The sequence below is a fragment of the Poecilia mexicana genome, unplaced genomic scaffold (genome assembly GCF_051168715.1).
Source record: "Poecilia mexicana isolate PSO_F unplaced genomic scaffold, ASM5116871v1 scaffold_10, whole genome shotgun sequence".
In the NCBI taxonomy this organism is placed as follows: domain Eukaryota; kingdom Metazoa; phylum Chordata; class Actinopteri; order Cyprinodontiformes; family Poeciliidae; genus Poecilia; species Poecilia mexicana.
Window position 1 is genome coordinate 459,828 of NW_028263379.1, and position 15,515 is coordinate 475,342.

General features: G+C 41.5%; 1 long non-coding RNA gene across 1 annotated transcript; it reads right to left on the reverse strand.

Moving 5' to 3' along the window:
• Nucleotides 1-2,908: 2,908 nt before the first annotated feature.
• LOC148156638 (uncharacterized) lies at nt 2,909-14,572 on the reverse strand. Its single transcript, XR_015764402.1, has 2 exons — nt 13,866-14,572; nt 2,909-5,703 (listed from the first exon to the last, which is right to left on the reverse strand). It is a non-coding gene; the product is annotated as an uncharacterized LOC148156638 (long non-coding RNA).
• Between the last annotated feature and the right edge of the window lie 943 nt (nt 14,573-15,515).

Sequence of the window (15,515 nt, forward strand, 5' to 3'; positions counted from 1 at the left end):
TGCACACCTCACATTGCCATGGGGTGCTTCTTTTGCACACAGTGCACTGTCGTCACCCCATGCTGGCTCTCTGGGCCTTTTCCTGCTTTTGGCTCGTGGCAACAGGGAAGTGGTCTTCAGAGGGGTGATGTTCAGACATGCTGTGAAGTGAAACGCCGAGAAGAGATGCCTCCTCCTGAAATTGCTGTCGTGTTTTCGGCTTTTGGTGCCTACTGGCACACAGCTCCTTGTGAAGGATGAAGCTGTTGGTGACAGCAATGTCCAGAAAGTGCTGGAAAACGGTTACTGGCCACCTCTTGGTTCGTCGTTTGGTGGAGTGTGTTCCCAGCATTTGGTCGGAAGTGTCAACCCCTCCCATAAATTTATTATACTCCCCCACAGCTGTTGGTCTGGGGACAGGCAGCTTCTGGCGTTTCCCATCCTCTGTCTTCTGCCAGCGGAGCACTGTCTCCCCTTTGTAAACTGGATGGACATTTGTACAGATGGAAACTTCTCTTGTATCCATCCACTTTACAAAGAGAAGGTCGTGCTCCCTGATCCATCGAATGGAACCCCTCGGTGACCCTCGGTTCAGGGCATTTTCTGTGGTCGTAGGAACACCGACCCTCCCTTGCCGGTAAGTGCCACAAGCCCCAAATCCCTGCTGACCCAGGTAGCGGAAGAGGAGGGGGCTTGTGTAGAAGTTGTCACAGTAAATAATATAACCCGACCCGAGGTAATCTTTATTTACTAGTGACGTCACCACATCATAGGAGAGCCCGTTCCCTGACGATGCTGTTGACTTCCCCTGGTAAAGAGAGAAGTCAACAGTGTAGCCATTCACATCAGCCAGCACGAAGAACTTCAACCCCCACTTAGTAGGCTTGGCTTTCATGTACTGTTTCAGACCAATCCTGGCTTTTGTGGCCACCATTCTTTCATCAACTGACAGATGCTGCTTTGGATGGTAAAAAGCCATGCACCGGTTCCTCATGATCTCAAGGAGAGGTCGTACCCGGTGGAGACGGTCATGTTCTCCTGTCCCCTTCCTCTGATCATTCAGTGCATCCTCTGCTGGATCGCTGATATGAAGATTTGAAGAAATAACCCTAAATCTGTTCCTGGACATGACAGTGGAGGGGAAGGGCACATAGAAAATTGTATTTTTCCTCCAAAAATCTGAAACTTTTGGGAGCTCCAGCAAAGCCATGTACAGTAACAAACCCAAGTATTTCTTCATCTCCTCTATAGTGATCTCACTCCAGGCAAAATTTCTTCCACTACGATGATTTCTCACTGCATACTTGTTTGAATTGTTGCACAGAAGTTTCAAAACTTTTTCATCAAAAAAGTGGGAGAACATTTCACCTGGAGTTGAGACTTGGGAATTTAGAGGTGGCTGAACTCCAGGAGCTCGTTTGGGCTTGAACTTCAGTGGGGGGGGAGTGATGTCAGGGTCAAGCGTGGTTTTCCATGCAGCTACTGAGGAACGACATGGTGACCTGCTGCGGACAACATCTCCTCTTCCTTGGTCACTGCGAATGTGGCTGCGACCCTGCCTGTGACCAGGGGTAAGTTCATCCTCTGGTTCAGAGAATGGCCTAAAGCACATGTGTCAAACTCAAGGCCCGCGGGCCACATGTGGCCCGCCATGTCATTTTATGTGGCCCCCCAGCGTTTTATAGGTCCATGATTGACTTAAAATAGGTTTTGAGCACGAATTGACAACAAACTACATCTCCCATAATGCATTCCGGTTGTTACCAGCCAACATTACGGCTTCTCGCCACTAGAGAGCAGCAGTCACCTTAAGCTGCTTATTGATTTTACCAGCGAATAAAACTGAGACTTCGACAAGCTAACATCAAAACGTCCAAGAAAAGAAAAATCGATCTACAAGTAAGACTGTGAATGAAGATGTGTGTGAGTTGGTGTCAGGGCGGCAGGTCGCGCTAGACTTTTTTTTGTTATCCGTTATCTTGACCGACAACATAAAAAAAAAAAAATGGCCCTGTACTATTTTTATCCGTGAAATTATAATCATATTAACATCGGCTATTTAGCCGCATTTTATGCGGTTTAGTGAATATTCACCGTGAATCCAGATCCCATCACAAATTAAGCAGATAAATGCATCTACATTTTTCTCCGTAGTGACAAAAAAACCACTGACTGAGGCCCCAATAACTTTTAATAAATTAAATTAAGCGACTTCACTTAAATTAGCATCACTTCACCCGCTGGGGTCTGAACGCACTTCCTCCTAGTTCAAATCTGCAGAAAAATCTGCGCTAATTCATCAGTCAGTTGGATCTGTCTGATCCAAACAGATCAACTGAACTCTGAGTGTTTTACCCTGCGGGGTCCGGTGTGCGCTTTAAGGATTTTTTTTTTTTTTTCGCTTCTCCGAAACGGACAGATGTCACGTCTGCAGCTCCTCCAGAGCGGCTCTCCTGGGTAACGTGAACCCAGAAGGCTCCATTTGCTAAATCCGCTGGATAAGTTTCTCCCAGCGGTTTTTAATTCTTCGCAGTGGCGTAACGTAACTGCCTCCGCAGTGGTTGAGCAGCGCACTGCGCATGTTACAATCTAATTAACTTTTGCATCGTCATTTATTTCCTCAAGATAAACTACCGGCTCCTCAAATGGATTAACACAAAGTTGCATTCTCTTTAGTTTTCTCTGGTCTGTAATGGAGACTTGAATTTAACGCGCCATTTCAAACAAAGGTTTCGAATGCGCTTCCTAACCAGAAGCTCCAAAGAGTTATTTAACAATATGAGGTGTTTAATTTATTTTTAACATTGTATTTTCATACATTTTATGCTAGGGGTGCCCAAGTCTAGTTTTCCAGAGCTACTATTGAGGATTAGAAAGGTGGCTATACTCTTAAATATCTAAGTAAAAGAAATAACGCACAGAGACGTAGTTCTTGCTGCTAGGCCATAGACGAGCTGGAGATTTATTACACTTCCACGGCTTCCTCTTTACAGTTTCTTCAGTTCAATACAAAATCTTCATCATCATCGTCTTGTCACAAAAAATCTCCTCGAAGTCTTAATCTCGACCTGTTTTATACTTTTCCATCTTCATCAGTGTGTGTTGGAAAGTTTCAACCAATGGCGTGCAACTGTTGTTTTGCAGAAAGATTCTGGCACGCTTTATACTGAGTGTGTATTGGACGACCTTTAAAATATTTTGGACCTCACGAACTCAACATCTGCTCCATTTCAGAATTGCTGAATAGAACAATTTATCTCAAATTGTTGATTTTATCTTGCACAAACAGACATCCTTTCCAGTAAATTCTGGCTCCATTTGCGCTTTGCACGCAAATGGAAGGAAAGAATTTGGTCAGGTTGACCTGGTGCGAAGCCAAAGTCTTCGCCGAGGCGCCAGTGTCATTTTTCCGCCAAACAACTCCTTAGATAGTATTTCCGCTCTTACATAATCCCCCCTATTCCGCTTTCAAGTGGAATCCTAATTAACCTTAGCAGTTGTTTGGTTAATTGCTATACTAAGTTTACATATTTACCTGTGAGTACAACTCTGTATATAAACCTTAGAAATATATATAGAAGTCACTTAAAAGTGAAATAAAATGAATAGTGGGGGCAACATTGTTTCATGAGTTACTGTAACTAATACAACAATTCCAATACATTGATTAAACATTGCTTGGTCATTGCTTCCATGATTGTTCTTCCATCTGTATAAGGTCGAAAAACCCTGTTGGCCTTTTGTTGCTTTCCAGGGAAAAAATTACCTTATGGCCCCCGCTCGCCATGGGCGACCACCAGTATTCCATAATCTGGCACAAATGTAACACAATCATGGATCCACAGTGACCAAAATCATAGATATACATGGTAACAATAGTACTTCAACATTGATACATAATCTTGATGACAATTATGAAGAAGTGTCCATGACGCACATATAATCTGAGTGATTGTGTGATTTAAATGCTAATCATAATGATCAAAGTATTGGTCGCTTAATGCTTGTGCTCATCCACGCTCTCTTACATTATCATTCATACTCACATTCTTGTTCATACTGTCTCACATTCATTCTCATTCACACGTGTTCCTAGTGTGTTAACTATGTGTGGGCCACCCGTGTTGTATTGTATTTAATGTGTATATAATATGTGTAATAAGTATGTGTAATGGTGTATGCAAACAGTGTCTTTCCCATGAGTCCGTTTATTCCAACCCAAGTTCGACTTCATTTCCCTTGAACCTTTTTGATCTTTCAACATTCCATAAGCCATTTTAATTCAGGCATCAATTGTCCTTGAGCTCAGCAGTCCTTCGAATCGGTCATAGGTTCACTGGTCCGGGCGGCCTTGTGCTTAGTCCGTCTGATGTTTACCGTCCTTGGTCATCCATCTGTATACAGTCCCTACAATCCATTTCCTCATGATAGGGATCACACAACACACAAGCAGAAAAATAACAATTAGTATTACTACCAGAGTTATTCCTATTTTAACTACAAAGGCTCCCCATTCACCTAAAATTTCCTCCAGACTTTTCCATGACCAAGTGTTCTTTCCTGCATTTTCTTTGAATTCCGATTTCAGTTTCTTCAACTTAGTCATTACTGCTCTAAATGTACCTTTTGGTGAGGTATTCATAGGGATATAAGTACAGCATTCATTAGCAAACATATGACAAACTCCTCCCATATTGGCTAAGATCCAATCTAACGCTTGTCTGTTTTGTTTTGCCATTCTACTGGTTTCATGGAGTTGTTCTCCTAGGGCCATAAATCCTTCAACTGTAAAGTTGATCATTCTCTGTTGATTGTAATAAACATAGTTAATCCATTCAACATTTTTGTTAATTGTGATCCAAGGTAAGATAGATTCAAAACCTGCGCGGAGTTCATGCTGCGCTTTGAATTCATCTGGAATTCCTCTTGGTTGACCTATAAGATTTAAATATACTCCTTCATTCAACCCATAATCCCCCAGGCTTCTACGAAGCCTTGTTTTATTGTTGTGCATTCCTACTAAGTCTTTAACTCCTTCATACACTAGGGTTACTGGTAATTTAATTTTATGAATTAGTTAGAAATTCGGTATCTGTTAAACTTGCTGTCCATTTCCATTGTAAGTGCACATATCTAGTTTTACGAATCAATTTTGTGGGTACATTTAAATTGACACTTGCTGGAAAGAACACTGGTATGTACTTGTCTGGATTTCTATAAGTTGTGTGATACTTATCTTTGTCATTGGGGATGGATCTTGTGTTGTGAACAGTCATCGTTGAATCACCGTTTGTCCCCCCTGGAGGCTGTCTTTGAGTCCATTCTCTGTCACTGTGGTTCGTCGTGGTTGGTTTGGTCCATAGTGTCGGCTGCAGATTGTGTAAGTTCGTCTCTGCCGTCACTGCTGCTTGGTTCACCACTTCTGTCAATATCCACAGTTGGACAGTTATCAGTATCAGTCTCATCGCTGTGAGGCTTCTGCTCATTTTCTTTGTGAAACTCAAGTCTCAGTTTGTCTTTATTTTGAACTTTAGTGCAATGAGTCAAATGATGCCAAGTGGTACTTCCTTCTACTTGGACAGCCGTTGGGGTTGCTCTCTTGACTTCATAAGGTCCTTCCCATCGGGCCTCATGCCATCTCCGTCTGTACACCTTGATGTACACCAAATCTCCAGGTTTCACCGGTGGTTCCCACACCGTCGACTCTGGACTTCTGGATTTTTCCTGCAAATAGATAGCTCTATGGATAGCAGTTAGTTGTTCAACATAGTCTTTCAACTCAGTTTGCAATTGCTCAAGGGGAGGTCCCTTGAAAGGTAACCTCCATTGCGGCACAGGCATAGGTCTGCCAGTCAGCATTTCATGCGGTGTTAAATGCGTGCTTCTGTGCATTTGCATGCGATAGCTCATTAATGCTAGTGGCAAAGCATCTACCCAGTTTAGTTTAGTTGATGCACAAATTTTCCGAAGCTTTGCTTTCAACGTGGCGTTGATGCGTTCCACCATTCCCTGGCTCTGAGGGTGGTAGACTGCGCCAAAACGTTGTTTGATCTGTAGCTTTTGCAAAATGCCTTTAACAACTTTTTGTACAAAAGCTGAACCATTGTCTGAACTGATTTCAGATGGAATTCCAAATCTTGGAATTACTTCTCTTGTCAAAAATTTGATAACTGTGTCTGCTCCTAAGGTTTTTGATGGTACTGCTTCGACCCATCGACTGAAACGATCAATTATCACCAACATGTACCTTTTACCTTGAACTGGTTTGAGCATGTCTACATAATCTATCACCAGGTGTTTGAAAGGTCCGTCTGGAACTGGAATGTGTCCAATACCTGGTTTTATGCCTTTCCGAGCATTATTTTCGGCACATATTTCACACTGGCTTAGAATTTCATCCACCATGTCTTGCATGTATGGAGACCAGAAACCTTGTTCTTTCAATTTTTCCATGACTTTTCCTCGGGCACAGTGGTCTAAGCCATGGGCTTCTGAGACCAATAATGTTAATAATGCTACTGGTGCTATTAGTAGGCCTTGGTGTGACCTCCATAAGCCATTTTCACTCATCGTAGCACCTCTTCGTGCCCAAAGATCACGTTCACTGTTACTTGCTTGTTGTTGCATCAAAATGACATCTTCCGGTGTTACAGCTGGTTCTAAAGCTATCACAGGTGCCAAGATGGCCATTTGGCTCCTGGATGCCATTTTTGCTGATTCATCAGCCATGTTGTTACCTCTCACAACGATGTCATTGCCTTTGCGATGTGCTTGACACTTGATCACTGCCAGCTTCGAAGGAAGCATCATGGCAGCAATTAATTCTTTCAGTTGTGCTTCGTGCTGCACTGGGGTTCCGTCTGCTCTTTTGAAACCTCTTTGTTTCCAAATTGCGGCAAATAAAAAGCATACGCCGTGGGCATAGGCTGAATCAGTGAACACATTTGCGACTTTTGACCTAGCCATTTTACAGGCTTCAGTTAATGCTTTAAGTTCCGCAAGTTGTGCAGAACATGGTTGGTCACATCTTTCAGCTTTGATGGTTACAAAATGTTCACCTATTTGTTGTACCACTGCAAACCTGCGTGGTTTCCTAGGTGGTCTCTGAAACATGACCCATCAACAAAGTATGTGACTTCTGCGTCAGGCAATGGAGTGGATTCCAAATCAGGTCTGAGTCTTGTGTATTTCATTGTTTCTGCTACACACTCATGTGGTTCTCCGTCACAATCCAAAGGAATCACATTTGCTGGATTGTTGGTGATACATCTTTGAATAGTTATGTCAGGGTATGTCAGAAGTAGCATATACTGCAAACTTCTTGCTTGTGTTACGACAAACTTTCCTAGATTTATTAACTCTGCAATTTTGTGGTGAGTTAATATTGTGACTGGATAACCCATTGTTATGGTTGAAGCTTTTTCATAAGCATGGTAGACTGCTGCTAGCCCCTGATAACATGGTGGCCAGCCTTGTGCTACATTGTCCAACTTTGTGCTGTAATAAGCAATTGGTTGTTTTCTTCGACCTGTACATGTTTCTTGCATCAAAACTGCTGTGACATACATGTCTTTTTTGTTCGCAACATATAGGTAGAATGGTTTGTCATAGTTTGGAACTGCTAGTGCTGGTGCACTCTGCATTTCACATTTTAGAGATTCAAATGCTACTTTTGCTTCTATAGTCCAATTTAGCAGATTCTTTTGGTTTTGATGACCTGGTTCTTTCATGAGTTCTCTGAGTGGTGCTGTTTTTTCTGCATAACTTTCTATCCAATCAGCATTGAAACCTGTCATACCGAGAAATGTCATCATTTCTCCAACTGTTCGTGGACATGGAGCTTTGCTGACACCCTCTAGTTGAGAAGGTGATATGCCAATGCTCCCTTCTGAGAGTTGTCTACCCAGGTATTCTACCTGTGTCTGACAATACCGTAATTTGTCTTTGGAGGCTTTGTACCCTCCTTCAGCCAGTCTTTCAAGGACTTTTATCGAATCCTGATGGCAATCATCCAATGTAGGTGACGCAATTAGAATGTCGTCAACAAACTGTAGCAATGTGCTATTTATTTCCAATCCTTCTAAGTCCTGTCTGAGTGCTTGATTGAACAAATGAGGGCTGTGTTTGAAGCCTTGGGGTAATCGAGTGTAGCTGTACTTCTTACCTCTGTAGGTAAATGCGAACAAGTATTGAGATTGTTCCGCTAAGGGAATGGTGAAAAATGCTGAACAAAGATCAATCACCGTGAAAAATTTTGCTTCAGCAGGGATTGCGGTTAAAAGTGTGTGTGGGTTGGGCATTTCTGCCGATGATCTGTCTTCTACTACATCGTTTATTGTGCGAAGGTCATGTACCAGGCGATACTTTGACTTATCTGCTTTCAGAACTGGAAAAATTGGCGTATTGCATGGACTTTCAATTTCCACCAACACTCCTGCTGTTAACAATCCTTCAATGGTTTTGCTGATTCCTTCTTCTGCTTCTGGTTTTAATGGATATTGAGGACGAAATGGAAGTTTAGCATTTGGTTTCAGTTCAACTTTAAATGGGTTAGCTGATTTCACTAATCCTACATCTGTTTCATGTTTTGACCATACTGATTCAGGAACTAGCTTTAACATGTCCTGCATTAATGGGTTTTCAACTGACTCATCTTTTTCTTCTGTTTGTTTTGTGTCATTAATCGGTACTGTTACCACCTGTGGTTTTGCTGTCATAGTAGTTTCACTTATTATTTTAATCATTGTTGCATCTTCTGATTGGAAAATTAATGGGCTTTCTGTCTGTTCCCATTTAATCTGTGTTGCAATTTTCATCATTGGTCCAAGATCTTTGGCATGAAAGTTTTTATTTACAAACAAGGTTATGTGGGGTACAGATTCTGCAACGTTGTACCATTGTGAAATGAAATCATTAATTTCTACATTTAGCGCTGCTCCTTGTCTCCCAACAATGATATATTGGGACTCAAGGTTCACCGCTTCACCTTGTGTTTCCTTGTCCCATTGTTCTTCAAACTCTGTACTTTTTGAAATGTCATAGTACATTGTGCAATGATAGTCTAGAAATGGTTTCTTAGCTTCTGGAATTTGAATTTGAATGTACTGTCCCCATTTGGAAATTACCTCTTCAATAGAGTTATTAATGTCTCCAAGCCAATAAACTTTGGCTTCATGTTGTTGCATGAACATTTGAAGATCCACACCTTCTTTTTCAACATACACACCTTGAGGAGAACACCAGATTTTTATTTTTAATTTGCATAGAGCGTCTCTTCCCAACAGGTTTATTGGGGTTTGATCAGATACCAAAATTGGTATTTTTATTTCATTGTCATCTGTTGTAAGTCGAACAGGAGCTGTCATTTGGATTAATTGTCTTGTTCCCGAGAACCCTATTGTTGATACAAATTTATCAGACATGGGGAGATGCGTTGCATAGTTTGGACTTACACAAGTGTAAGCTGCTCCTGTATCGACCAACATTGGAGTTTCTCTGTTTTCAATTTGAATTTTCAATATTGGTTCATCGTCAGCACCTGTAGTTAGAATTGGGTACTGACTCTCTCCCCTAGGGTCCTCTGGGCATCCCTAGTATCCAAAATTTGGTGGATTGTATTGAGCTGATGAATTTTGTTGAACTGGTGGATCGTATGGGACTCCTTGAGGATCGTATGGAGTTCCCTGTTGATTGTATGGAACTGCTTGGTGATTGTATGGGGCTGTCGGTGGACCTGGTCTGGCTCTGCCACGCGGCCGTCTTTGGAATGAGTTGTCACCATTTCGGCACTGGTCAGCACGATGTCCAAAACAACCACATGTCCAGCATGCTCCGGGTGTTCTGGGCGGACCGCCTCGTCCCCTGTTAGGCCATGAAGGGCTTCTTTGCTGCCTTCCTCGAGGCACAAATGGACGTGAGTTCCATGGTTGTGAATAAATATTCACCACTGGTTGAGAAGGCTGAGTCATTTGCGAAGTTGGAGTATACATCTGTGGCGCTGAATTCACAGAATTAGGAAGGTTGGCTACATTTGGGGCGGGATGCTGGTCCCCCCTTACCACTGCAGCTTGGGTCTTAGTCTTGTTTTTTCCTTGAAGTTCTCCAAGCTGTAATTGAGCCAATTTCCTTTGGATGTTTTTGTCTTGGTCAGTGCGTTTTTGTTCATCTTTTCGGTATTTTTCTATTGTGTGTACCACATGATCACGAAATTCTTTGTGTGGCATAGACATCAGAGCCACCACCTCTTCAAGTTTGGTGCGCACTGGCTCAGGCATTACATCCACCAATGACTTTCGAAACACACCTGCAATCATTGGGTACTCGTCAACATCAAACTCCATTATTTCGTTCCACCTTCTCAACTGCCTGGCGACGTAGGATGCTGGATTCTCCGAGTCACCAATTGGTTCCGCTTTCATGTTCTTAGGGTCCACTTTGTTTGGAAATTCTGCCCTCAAGGCTGCCCAGATCATTGTCCGGCATGCATTTAGTTCAATCCCGTCTGCTCTTTCTTGTAGCATCCAGGGATGATCCTTCAAAATGTTCTGCATGGTGGGAATTCCAACAACTTTTGCTAGAATGGCTTTGATGTCTCCAAGTGCCAGGATTTTGCCAACTGTCTCTTCTTCAAGTGCTCTTATCCATCTTCCTGCACCATTATGAATGTCCGGCAACCGCGAGACTAACCCTACCAGATCCATCGAGGCAAATGGCAAATATTGAGCAATATCTCCTTTTAATATGATTGGTAATTGTTTTGAGGGGTCATAACGATCAGGTTTGCGTATGTCAGGTCTGGATCTCAAATCGTATTCTTTTTGGTTTGGGGCTTTTTGTTCTTTGACCGGAGTGCTTGTACTTGGACCAGCCATTGCTCCGTCTTCACCATTATCACATCTTGACTCTGTTTCAGCTAATCATACAAGGCCAATTTCTTCCTCTATTTCCTGTATCTGTGTTTGGTTTGCTTTACGTTCTATATTAAAGACTTCTGGACCTAACTTTAACCAATAAGCATCTCCGCTTCTGCGTCTTTTCAGATGACCCGCGTAGCCATCAAAAAATTTATTATTATTACTTCCAGCGTAGCAGTCAAGAATTTTAATATTTCCAACTGTCCGTGTTGTGGAACATCCGGCACCAGAGGTTTGACTTCTGGGTTGGATTGGCGGTAATGATGTGTCATATCTGCCAGCTGGCTTATAGCCATCTGCATTTGCATATGACGTTGGTAGTTCCATGCTTTTTGAGTGCTTATTATTTGTGCTACTGTCTGTAGCACTTGTGCTCGTCTGTGGTGCACCTCTGGGTGGAGCTGGTGTTTGAACCACTGTTGATCGTGGTGTGTGCCCTGTAGAGGGTCTGTCTAATTGAGTTTCCATCTCATTGTTTTTACCTTGTTTAATGTCCCTAATTTGATCATCATTCCTGTATCCAAAATCACCTGTGATATTCAGAACTCCTGTCAGGGCTGGATACAACCCAGCAGGGTTCATTTGATCATCGTCTGGTTTTTCATAATTATTTTTTAGCTCAATTACCTGCTGCTTTAAGTTTTTCCGGTATTTTTCACCTTCTTCCTTGAATAGTTGTAAAATGTTTAATTCTAGTTCTCTTTTGGCTTGTCTTTTCTTTCCTTTGTTTTTTGCTTTGTAGTCTGCAATCCGAGTTTCCATCTGTTCACAAAGAGATAAGTCAAAGCTCCCATTTTCTGGCCATGGGCATGGAAGTCCTTGCGTTCTCTTTTGCCACTTCTTAGAAATTTTTGGAATTTGAGAAGCATATTCTGGGTTTTTTGAACCAATAATGACAATAGGTATGTTGCTCATCTTGCTTATTTAGCAGTTGTCTGTTAGAATTCTGTCTTTTGCAGTTTTGTTGTCCTTTAACTTTTTAATTTTTCCAATTTAGTAAAAAATAAGTTGATTTTTAGTTAGTTATTCTTATAATATTTTTTCCTTGTAGTATTATTGCTTATAGTTGCTATATATTGTTACATGTGTTAAGTATTCTTCAATAAGTGTAACTGTTAACCAAGTTTTTTACAGTTATTCAACTCTATTTACAGTAAAATATACATTTGAAAAATGTTTAACATAGTTCAGTGTCACAGAAACAATGATTATTTGGATAAAAGTCTGTATTATGTGAGTCAACGCAAGGTTTTAGGCTTGGACCTGTTCACCGTTGTAAGCAGAGGAGAGAAAAAAGGAAAAACTAAACTTCAGTCTGCTTCAGTCCGAAATGAGCAAAGGTGGGGGCCAACTTTGCGTAATAGGAAGTGGGCCGTCTTAAATACTATGGACTACAAATGGGTGTTAACCAAAGAATGGTCTCAGATCACGACAGATCTGGGACCGAATGACGTGTTGTGGAGAGAGAGAGAGAGAGAGAAAGAGAGAGAGAGAGAGAGAGAGGGAGAGAGAGGCAGAATAGGGGCAGAATAGGGGCAGGGCAAGAGAGAAAGGGTGAGGGAGGAAAGAGAGTGAGGAAGGGAGGTCAAGGGATAGGGAGAGAAGGGGTGGGAGGGAAAGTTCGTGTGTGTGTTTCTGGGAATTCAGCCAAGAAACTCTTTTCTTTCTCCCAACTTTTCTGAAATATAGCAGCGAGATATGGATATTTCCTATCTATATTGCACAGCATAAAATTAGACGTTACAAACAGCGTTAAACAATTGCAGTCAAAATGAAGACCAAATTTCAACTTTAATACAGAGCACGGCGGCTTCTAATGCTCAACATTACTTTGAAAGCAGTCAGTTATTTAATAAGCCAAAAAGCCAAAAACATGCACATTTCAGATTTTTACAATATATACAGGCATGCCAATCAAATACTTACACAACAGACAACATATATTCCCAATTATTCAGCATTCATCTCAGCAACATTCATTCCATTTGCATTTCTACTCCTTATTCTTTCCTTACTCCTTCTCCTCCCCGGGGATTCTAGTTAGTGTAATTATATTTATTAATATATTTATTATAAATATATAAATTTAGTTGGCTGTTTAGCCGCTGTCCAATTTTAATGTGTGCACACAATTAATTATATTAGGACTTCAGTTATTTTAGCCAAGGCTGACAGAAACACTTAAACTCCTCACCAAAAACTCAAGGGAATGAAATTAAAGAACATTTACTGCAGTTTAACTCACAAAGTAATCTGTAAAACTCTATTTTCTTCACTTGAACTTCTTTATTCACTTTTTACTCATTTTCAACTCTATTTCAGGCCACACATCATCTCATGGAGGACTTTGGTTTCTCCCACCAGACGAGCTTTTTGCTCTCTTCGTGGATGGGATATGTCGTGGTCACTCCTCGGAGAAAAACACGTTCCCTCCGCTAAGGAAACTCCGCTGTCTCTCTCATGGAGACATTCGGTGGTCTCACAGAGAAAAGAAGAACTGTCCTCTCCTGGCCTCTTCTTATTCTTATTCTTTGTTTTTATAGCGCTTTCCACAGAGATCCCAATCTCTCTTCGTGGCTCAGCTGGTTTAATGTTAAAGTTAAGCTTCTTGGCCTCCTGCCAAATTTAACAAATCGTGATGTATTATTTATTAGTCAGCTCAATGAAAGTGCCTGCTCAGAAGAACTACACCAGATTGGCTGATATATGGTAACTTATAATGGAAGAAATTCCTTGTTACCGTCACCAAAACGGGTGAGACCAGACTGAAAAAGTGCTTATTTTCCGAGCTGCATGTTTCCAGAATGTATGAGATACCTATGAGTCTCAGATTTTTGGCAGCTCGTTCTTTGCGCAAAGAAATTACTCGCCTATGGTAAGCAGAAAGAACTTAATCACTCTTTTTAGCACTTCAGACCGCCAGCAGACAGGAAACCGTTCTGTTTTTAACAAGTAAAAGAGATAAAAGCTTACCTCTTTCCTGTGATTGGGCCCAGACGGCTCCCGTCCGCAGTCAGGCTGAAGCGAGTCACCTTCCTTCTCCTGGTTGTTCAATTGTTCATTCAAACGTCGGGGTCACCACTTTTATTGAGGATTAGAAAGGTGGCTATACTCTTAAATATCTAAGTAAAAGAAATAACGCACAGAGACGTAGTTCTTGCTGCTAGGCCATAGACGAGCTGGAGATTTATTACACTTCCACGGCTTCCTCTTTACAGTTTCTTCAGTTCAATACAAAATCTTCATCATCATCGTCTTGTCACAAAAAATCTCCTCGAAGTCTTAATCTCGACCTGTTTTATACTTTTCCATCTTCATCAGTGTGTGTTGGAAAGTTTCAACCAATGGCGTGCAACTGTTGTTTTGCAGAAAGATTCTGGCACGCTTTATACTGAGTGTGTATTGGACGACCTTTAAAATATTTTGGACCTCACGAACTCAACATCTGCTCCATTTCAGAATTGCTGAATAGAACAATTTATCTCAAATTGTTGATTTTATCTTGCACAAACAGACATCCTTTCCAGTAAATTCTGGCTCCATTTGCGCTTTGCACGCAAATGGAAGGAAAGAATTTGGTCAGGTTGACCTGGTGCGAAGCCAAAGTCTTCGCCGAGGCGCCAGTGTCATTTTTCCGCCAAACAACTCCTTAGATAGTATTTCCGCTCTTACACTACCATCTGCAACTTTAGATGCGTTCCTTCTCTAACACACCTGGATCATTTACTCATTATAAGGCTCTACAGAACTGAGTTGCTGCTAATGAGGGAAGTCAACCTTTTGCCTGGGGTGTGTTTTAGCAGGGATGCATCTAAAAGTTGCAGTCTGAAGGACTGCAGCTGGGCACTCCTGATTTGTACCGTCAATGTGGCCCTTTGAGGGTGGCCAATATGCTGAAGTGGCCCTCGGTGAAATTGAGTTTGACACCCCTGGCCTAAAGTAAAAGAAATATACAGTAAAATCACAAAAAACCTACTCATTACAAATGTAAATTTATAGCAGGATTATGAAAAAGATAAAAATAAAATTTGAAAGGAAATAATTTCCTATTTTCAGCATAATAAATAATTATTGCACAAATTATGCAGGAATGAAGATGAAGCTAAGCGTTTAGCTAGCGTTGTGCAGCATACATATGAAAAAACGACGTGTTTTACATACCCTGGTTCTGTCCCAGTAATATATTCCTCGTTATGTTCCTTTCTGCGACTCTTGATTATTCTTTCTGATTTTCGTTTATACATATCTTTCAAATTGTCTTCTGCCGTCTCCTTTTCCGTCGTCTCCTTTCTCTCTCGCACCGCTGCTCCGAGGATGCAATGCTTAGCTTCGCATTGAAATTACGTAACGGAAAAATCTTATGGAAAGCTTATTGCAACATGCAGATGTGATACACCGTTGGAAAGCCCTTTTTATGCACTTTCAGATACTTTTGAAATTTTTTGAATTCGGCCAGCCATTCACGAGTTATGATACAAAGTAGCTTGGGTGACAAATGTGACGCAACCATGAATCTTTCTTCTGATTGGTCAAGCTCATATCAAACTTTCCCGGGTAGCTACCGTAATGTATCATATATGCCTTGAAAGCGCAATGTCTCAGCTTTTCTGTACTTTTGGAATT